Raw genomic sequence first — 7,862 nt, forward strand, 5'->3', positions numbered from 1 at the left:
TGAGAAATCAGAGCCAAGAGGGAAAAAATAGTTTGAAATAGGCAAACAAATGGCTGCGATCCAAAAGTCTACAAGCAATAAATGCTGGAGAGGGTGTGGAGAAAAGGGAACCCTCTTACACTGTTGGTGGGAATGCAAACTAGTACAGCCACTATGGAGAACAGTGCGGAGATTTCTTAAAAAACTGGAAATAGAACTGCCTTATGACTCAGCAATCCCACTGCTGGGCATACACACCGAGGAAACCAGAATTGAAAGAGACACGTGTACCCCAATGTTCATTGCAACACTGTTTATAATAGCCAGGACATGGAAGCAACCTAGATGTCCATCAGCAGATGAATGGATAAGAAAGCTGTGGTACATATACACAATGGAGTATTACTCAGCCATTAAAAAGAATACATTTGAATCAGTTCTAATGAGGTGGATGAAACTGGAGCCGATTATACAGAGTGAAGTAAGCCAGAAAGAAAAACACCAATACAGTATACTAACGCATATATATGGAATTTAGAAAGATGGTAACAATAACCCTGTATGCGAGACAGCAAAAGAGACACAGATGTAAAGAACAGACTTATGGACTCTGGGAGAGGGAGAGGGTGGGATGATTTGAGAGAATGGCATTGAAACGTATACTATCATGTAAGAAACGAATCGCTAGTCTAGGTTCAATACAGGATACAGGATGCTTGGGGCTGGTGCACTGGGATGACTCAGAGAGATGATATGGGGAGGGTAATGGGAGGGGGTTTCAGGGTTGGGAACTCATGTACACCTGTGGTGGATTCATGTCAATGTATGGCAAAACCAATACAGTATTGCAAAGTAAAAAAATTAAATAAAAAAAAAAGAAATAGGCTAACAATCCTTATAATAAAGACTCATCTTCCTAAGCGACAGTGCTCTCTACAGCTGGAGAATGGAAAGGGCAGAGTACAATGTGACATCCTGTACCTCCTGACACCCTCACCTCTGTGAAGACCCAGAAATTTACACTCCTGACAGAATGGTGCCTGGCTCCTTGGTTTCACAAACACACATTACCCTCTCCCTTTCTTTAAATGGCATTACCCATTGTTCCCTTTGATAACTAGAAATGTAGATCCTTTATTCAGAAACAGCTAGTGGAGACAATGGGAGAATGTCTCCAAGTCCATCAGTCTGGCAGAATGTTGCTTCTCTGGGGATGGGAGTTGGGGAAGGGAAATCAGAGAGTAGAGTATAAGGTTGGTGCAAAAGTAATTGTGGTTTTATGTTGTTGAACCTTGCTGTTTGGTATTGGAATACATTCTTAAATAAATGTGGCTAGGTTATACATCCTTTTAATGTGCATTTCTCATTTTATATTTCTTGCTAATGACATTACTTTCTGTTTATTTTATATGTATTTTAGACTAGGGAAATAATGTTAGACAAAAAGCAAATTCGAGTGATTTTCTTATTCAAGTTCAAAATGGGACATAAAACAGTGGAGACAAATTGCAACATCAGCAATGCCCTTGGCCCAGGAACTGCTAATGAACATATAGTACAGTGGTGGTTCAAGGAGTTCTGCAGAGTGGACGAGAGCCTTGAAGATGAGGAGCACAGTGGCTGGGCATCCCAGCTAACAAGGACCAGTTGACAGGATCATCTGAAGTGACGCTCTTGACCACAAGAGAAGTTGCTAAAGAACTCTGTCAATCATTCTACGGTCATTTGGCATTTGAAAGGTGAAAAAGCTCAAGAAGTGGGTGCCTTATGAACTGACTGCAAATTTAAAAATTGTCGTTTTCAAGTGTCATCTTCTCTTATTCTATGCAACAACAACAAACCATTTCTTGATCAGATTGTGACATGCGACGAAAAGTGGATTTTATTTGACAGCTCAGTTGTTGGACTGATAAGAAGCTCCAAAGCACTTCCCAAAGCCAAACTTGCACCCAGAAGTGGTCATGGTCCCTGTTTGGCGGGCTGCTGCCTGTCTGTTCCACTACAGCTTTCTGAATCCTGGCAAAATCTTTACATCTGAGAAAGTATGCTCAGCAAATTGATGAGATGCACCAAAAAAAATGCAACGACTGCAGCCTGCATTGGTCAACAGAATGGGCCCAGTTCTTCTCCACAACAATGTCTGACCACATTAAAACACCAACACTTCTTTGACAAAGGAGGCAAGAATATACAATGGAGTAAAGACAATCTCTTTAACAAGTGGTGCTGGGAAAACTGGTCAACCACTTGTAAAAGAATGAAACTAGATCACTTTCTAACACCCCATACAAAAATAAACTCAAAATGGATTAAAGATCTAAATGTAAGACCAGAAACTATAAAACTCCTAGAGGAGAACATAGGCAAAACACTCTCAGACATAAATCACAGCAGGATCCTCTATGATCCACCTGCCAGAATTCTGGAAATAAAAGCAAAAATAAACAAATGGGATCTAATTAAAATTAAAAGCTTCTGCACAACAAAGGAAACTATAAGCAAGGTGAAAAGACAGCCTTCTGAATGGGAGAAAATAATAGCAAATGAAGCAACTGACAAACAACTAATCTCAAAAATATACAAGCAACTTATGCAGCTCAATTCCAGAAAAATAAACGACCCAATCAAAAAATGGGCCAAAGAACTAAATAGACATTTCTCCAAAGAAGACATACGGATGGCTAACAAACACATGAAAAGATGCTCAACATCACTCATTATTAGAGAAATGCAAATCAAAACCGCAATGAGGTACCACTTCACACCAGTCAGAATGGCTGCGATCCAAAAATCTGCAAGCAATAAATGCTGGAGAGGGTGTGGAGAAAAGGGAACCCTCCTACACTGTTGGTGGGAATGCAAACTAATACAGCCACTATGGAGAACAGTGTGGAGATTCCTTAAAAAATTGCAAATAGAACTACCTTATGACCCAGCAATCCCACTGCTGGGCATACACACCGAGGAAACCAGAATTGAAAGAGACACATGTACCCCAATGTTCATCGCAGCACTGTTTATAATAGCTAGGACATGGAAAAAACCTAGATGTCCATCAGCAGATGAATGGATAAGAAAGCTGTGGTACATATACACAATGGAGTATTACTCAGCCGTGAAAAAGAATTCATTTGAATCAGTTCTGATGAGATGGATGAAACTGTGTCCGATTATACAGAGTGAAGTAAGCCAGAAAGAAAAACACCAATACAGTATGCTAACACATATATATGGAATTTAGGAAGATGGCAATGATGACCCTGTATGCAAGACAGGGAAAGAGACACAGATGTGTATAATGGACTTTTGGACTCAGAGGGAGAGGGAGAGGGAGAGGGTGGGATGATTTGGGAGAATGACATTCTAACATGTATACTATCATGTAAGAATTGAATCGCCAGTCTATGTCTGATGCAGGATACAGCATGCTTGGAGCTGGTGCATGGGGATGACGCAGAGAGATGTTATGGGGAGGGAGGTGGGAGGGGAGTTCATGTTTGGGAACACATGTAAGAATTAAAGATTTTAAAATTAAAAAAACAAAAAACAAAAAACCAACACTTCGAAAGTCGAACAAACTGGACTATGAAGTTTTGCCTCATCTGCCATATTCACCTGACTTCTCACCAACCAACTACCACTTCTTCAAGTATCTCTACAACTTTTTTCAGGGAAAATGCTTTCACAACCATCAGGAGGTAGAAAGTACCTTTTAAGGGTTCATTGAATCCCAAAACATGGATTTTTTTATGCTACAGAATAAACAAACATTTCTCATTGGCAAAAATGTGTTCATTGTAATGGTTCCTATTTTGATTAATAAAGATGTATTTGAGCCTTCACAGTCCAAAACTGCAATTACTTTTCATCAACCTCTAGGTACTCAATAAATCCTTGGATGCAGCCAAGGCAGCCAAGATTAGACCTCAGAAAGCCCTGTTCCATCCTGGCCCCTAGTGGCAATGACCACCTACAAAAACAGGGGTAGGAGTTCAGGCCAAAGCCTATCTGCTTGGAATTTCCCCATACCACTTCTCGTTTTGTACTGACTCCACTACTCGTGGCCATCACATACTCAAACCCCCTGACCTTCGTTCATTTGTAGACTTTGGCTCCTGCAGACTTTGGCTTCATCAGTTGTCCATGGCTGTGAAGACTCTTTTCAGGTAAGCCACTCCAGCCTGCCTGGACTATTTGACCTCCTGTGTCACTCCTGTGTTTCTCCCCAGTGTTTGTGCATCCATATACCCCATCTCAACCTCTCTTCCACTTCAGGAGAGAGGGATCAGAAACAAAGGGATACATTTACTAGATCAAAGAATGTTAGAAGGGATGGTGTTCATCATTTAGCAAAATCAATCTTATTTAAAGTGAAAGAACTTGCTCACAGCTAATTTCAATGCAATATGATACCTGGATGGCAGGGTGGTGCTTTTATTTTTAACTTATTGAAATATTTTTAAAGCAATTCCTAAGATTCCATGGATGTGAGAGTTGGACCATGAGGAAGGCTGAATGCTGAAGAATTGATGGTTTTGAACTGTGGTGTTGGAGAAGACTCTTGAGAGTCCCTTGGACTGCAAGGAGATCCAACCAGTCAATCCTAAAGGAAATCAATCCTTTGATTTGCATTGGAAAGACTGATGCTGAGGTTGAAGCTCCAATACTTTGACCACCTGATGTGAAGAGCTGACTCATTAGAAAAGACCCTGATGTTGAGAAAGATTGAAGGCAGGAGGAGAAGGGGATGACAGAGGATGAGATGATTGGATGGCATCACTGACTCAATGGATATGAGTTTGAGTAAGCTCTGGGAGATGGTGCTGGACAGGGAAGCCTAGCGTAATGCTGTCCATTGGGTCACAAAGAGTTGGACATGGCTGACTGAACAAACAAAAGATTCCATAGGAAAGATGACATTCTATTTGATCTATAATCATAACCTTGTATGCTGCTGCTGCTGCTGCTAGGTTGCTTCAGTCGTGTCTGACTCTGTGTGACCCCATAGACGGCAGCCCACCAGGCTCCCCTGTCCCTGGGATTCTCCAGGCAAGAACACTGGAGTGGGTTGCCATCTCCCTCTCCAATGCATGAAAGTGAAAAATGGAAGTGAAGCCGCTCAGTCGTATCTGACTCTTAGCGACCCCATGGACTGCAGCCTACCAGCCTCCTCCGTCCATGGGATTTTCCAGGCAAGAGCACTGGAGTGATACCCATGTATGCTTCACCCTAAATGGAAATGGACCAAAGGTCTAGTTTAGGTCTTTATTCCTCTTATAAGGAGCATGGAAATGTCCCATTTCCTTTTCAAAGGAGTTACATGCTTTTTTTTTACTCTCTTTTTGGGGAGAATGAAGAAAGTGTAGTGGGGTCCCAGCCTGGAAGCTGATGTCCAGGGTGGCCAGGAACAGAGAGAGGTATATTGAAAGCATAAAAACTGTTTCTGAGAGAATGGTCAGGGTCCAGCCAGCAGGGACCACCTGCAGTCAGAGAACACAGCAAGACCTGATGACACAGTTGAATGTCTCACAGAGCGCAATGTTGTAGACAGTTATCTAGAGGCTTTGGACAGCGAAAATATTCTTCAGCATTTTTCTTCCTGGTACTATCCTAGCCACAGTGCTCTAGTGTGGTGTAGGCACCAGTGGCCCCATCATTCTAAAGCATTGAATATCTCACCGTTCTGACTCAACTGTGGAAAGTCTGCCCCATTATTTTTCCTGAAACCAGCTTTCCTAAATGTCTGTACCACTGGTGTTGCTGCTGCTAAGTCACTTCAGTCGTGTCTGACTCTGTGCGACCCCATAGACGGCAGCCCACCAGGTTTCCCCGTCCCTGGGATTCTCCAGGCAAGAACACTGGAGTGGGTTGCCATTTCCTTACTTGAATCCATTTTGATGTTCTCTTTTTCATTCACTCATTCAGTTAATATCAATATTATTGAGCCGTTACTATATCAGGTACACTCTGTAAGGTTCTGAAATACATCGCAGTTAGTAAAACAGGCTGATATTTACCTCATGGGATGTACAGTCCAGCACTCACTAAACCATATGGATTCCACCTTCGTGTGTGTGCGATTCCACCTTTGTGTGTGATTCTTTGCGACCCCATGGACTGTAGCCCGCCAGGCTCCTCTGTCTGTGGACTTTTCAGGCAAGAATACTGGAATGGGTTGCCACTTCCTTCTCCAGAGGATCTTTCCTATCTCGAGATTGTACCCATGTCTCTTCTGTTTCCTGCATTTGTGGGAGGATGTTTTTACCTCTGTGCAACCTGGGAAGACCCCAATTATGGTCATATTGATTTTTTTCCTGTCATATTCCAGTTCAGTGCTCCAGTATTCTGTATCAGAACTTTTCCAGAAACCTTCTATCTGTCTCCCTGTTTGCATTATTTCCTGCACCCTAATCTATCCTATGATCACTCACCTAGAGCCAGACACCTGGAATGTGAAGTCAAGTGGGTCTTAGGAAGCGTCACTATGAACAAAGCTAGTGGAGGTGATAGCATTCCAGTTCAAATCCTAAAAGATGATGCTGTGAAAGTGCTATACTCAATATGCCAGCAAATTTGAAAAACTCATCAGTGGCCACAGGACTGGAAAAGGTCAGTTTTCATTCCAATCCCAAAGAAAGGCAATGTCAAAGAATGTTCAAACTACCACACAACTGCACTCATCTCACACGCTAGTAAAGTAATGCTCAAAATTCTCCAAGCCAGGCTTCAACAGTACATGAACCATGAATTTCCAGATGTTCAAGCTGGATTCCGAAAAGGCAGAGGAACCAGAGATCAAATTGCCAACATCCGCCGGATCATTGAAAAAGCAAGAGAGTTCCAGAAAAAATCTATTTCTGCTTTATTGACTATGCCAAAGCCTTTGACTGTGTGGATCACCACAAACTGTGGAAAATTCTGAAAGAGATGGGAATACCAGACCATCTGACCTGCCTTTTGAGAAATCTGTATGCAGGTCAGGAGGCAACAGTTAGAAGTGAACATGGAGCAACAGACTAGTTCCAAATAGGGAAAGGAGTACATCAAGGCTGTATGTTGTCACTCTGCTTATTTAACTTATATGCAGAGTACATCATGAGAAATGCTGGGCTGGAAGAAGCACAAGCTGGAATCAAGATTTCTGGGAGAAATATCAATAATCTCAGATATGCAGATGACACCACCCTTATGGCAGAAAGCTAAGAACTAAAGAGCCTCTTGATGAAAGTGAAAGAAGAGAGTGAAAAAGTTGGTTTAAAGCTCAACATTCAGAAAACTGAGATCATGGTATCCAGTCCCATCACTTCATAGCAAATAGATGGGGAAACAGTGGAAACAGTGACAGACTTTGTTTTTGGAGGCTCCAAAATCACTGTAGAAGGTGACTGCAGCCATGAAATTAAAAGACACTTACTCCTTGGAAGAAAAGTTATGACCAAACTAGACAGCATATTAAAAAGCAGAGACATTACTTTGCCAACTAAGGTCCATCTAATCAAGGCTACAGTTTTTCCAGTAGTCATGTATGAATGTGAAAGTTGGACTATAAAGAAAGCTGAGCGTGGAAGAATTGATGCTTTTGTACTGTGGTGTTCGAGAAGAGTCTTGAGGGTCCCTTGGACTGCAGGGAGATCCAACCAGTCCATCCTAAAGAAGTCAGTCCTGAATATTCATTGGAAGGATTGATGCTGAGGCTGAAACTCCAATACTTTGGCCATCTGATGTGAAGAACTGACTCATTGGAAAAGATGCTAATGCTGGGAAAGATTGAAGGTGGGAGGAGAAGGAGACAACAGAGGATGAGATGGCTAGATGGCATCACTAACTCAATGGACATGAGTTTGAGTAAACCCCGGGAGTTGGTGATGGGCAGAGAAGCCTGG

Source organism: Capra hircus, chromosome 11 (genome assembly GCF_001704415.2).
Source record: "Capra hircus breed San Clemente chromosome 11, ASM170441v1, whole genome shotgun sequence".
Classification (NCBI taxonomy): domain Eukaryota; kingdom Metazoa; phylum Chordata; class Mammalia; order Artiodactyla; family Bovidae; genus Capra; species Capra hircus.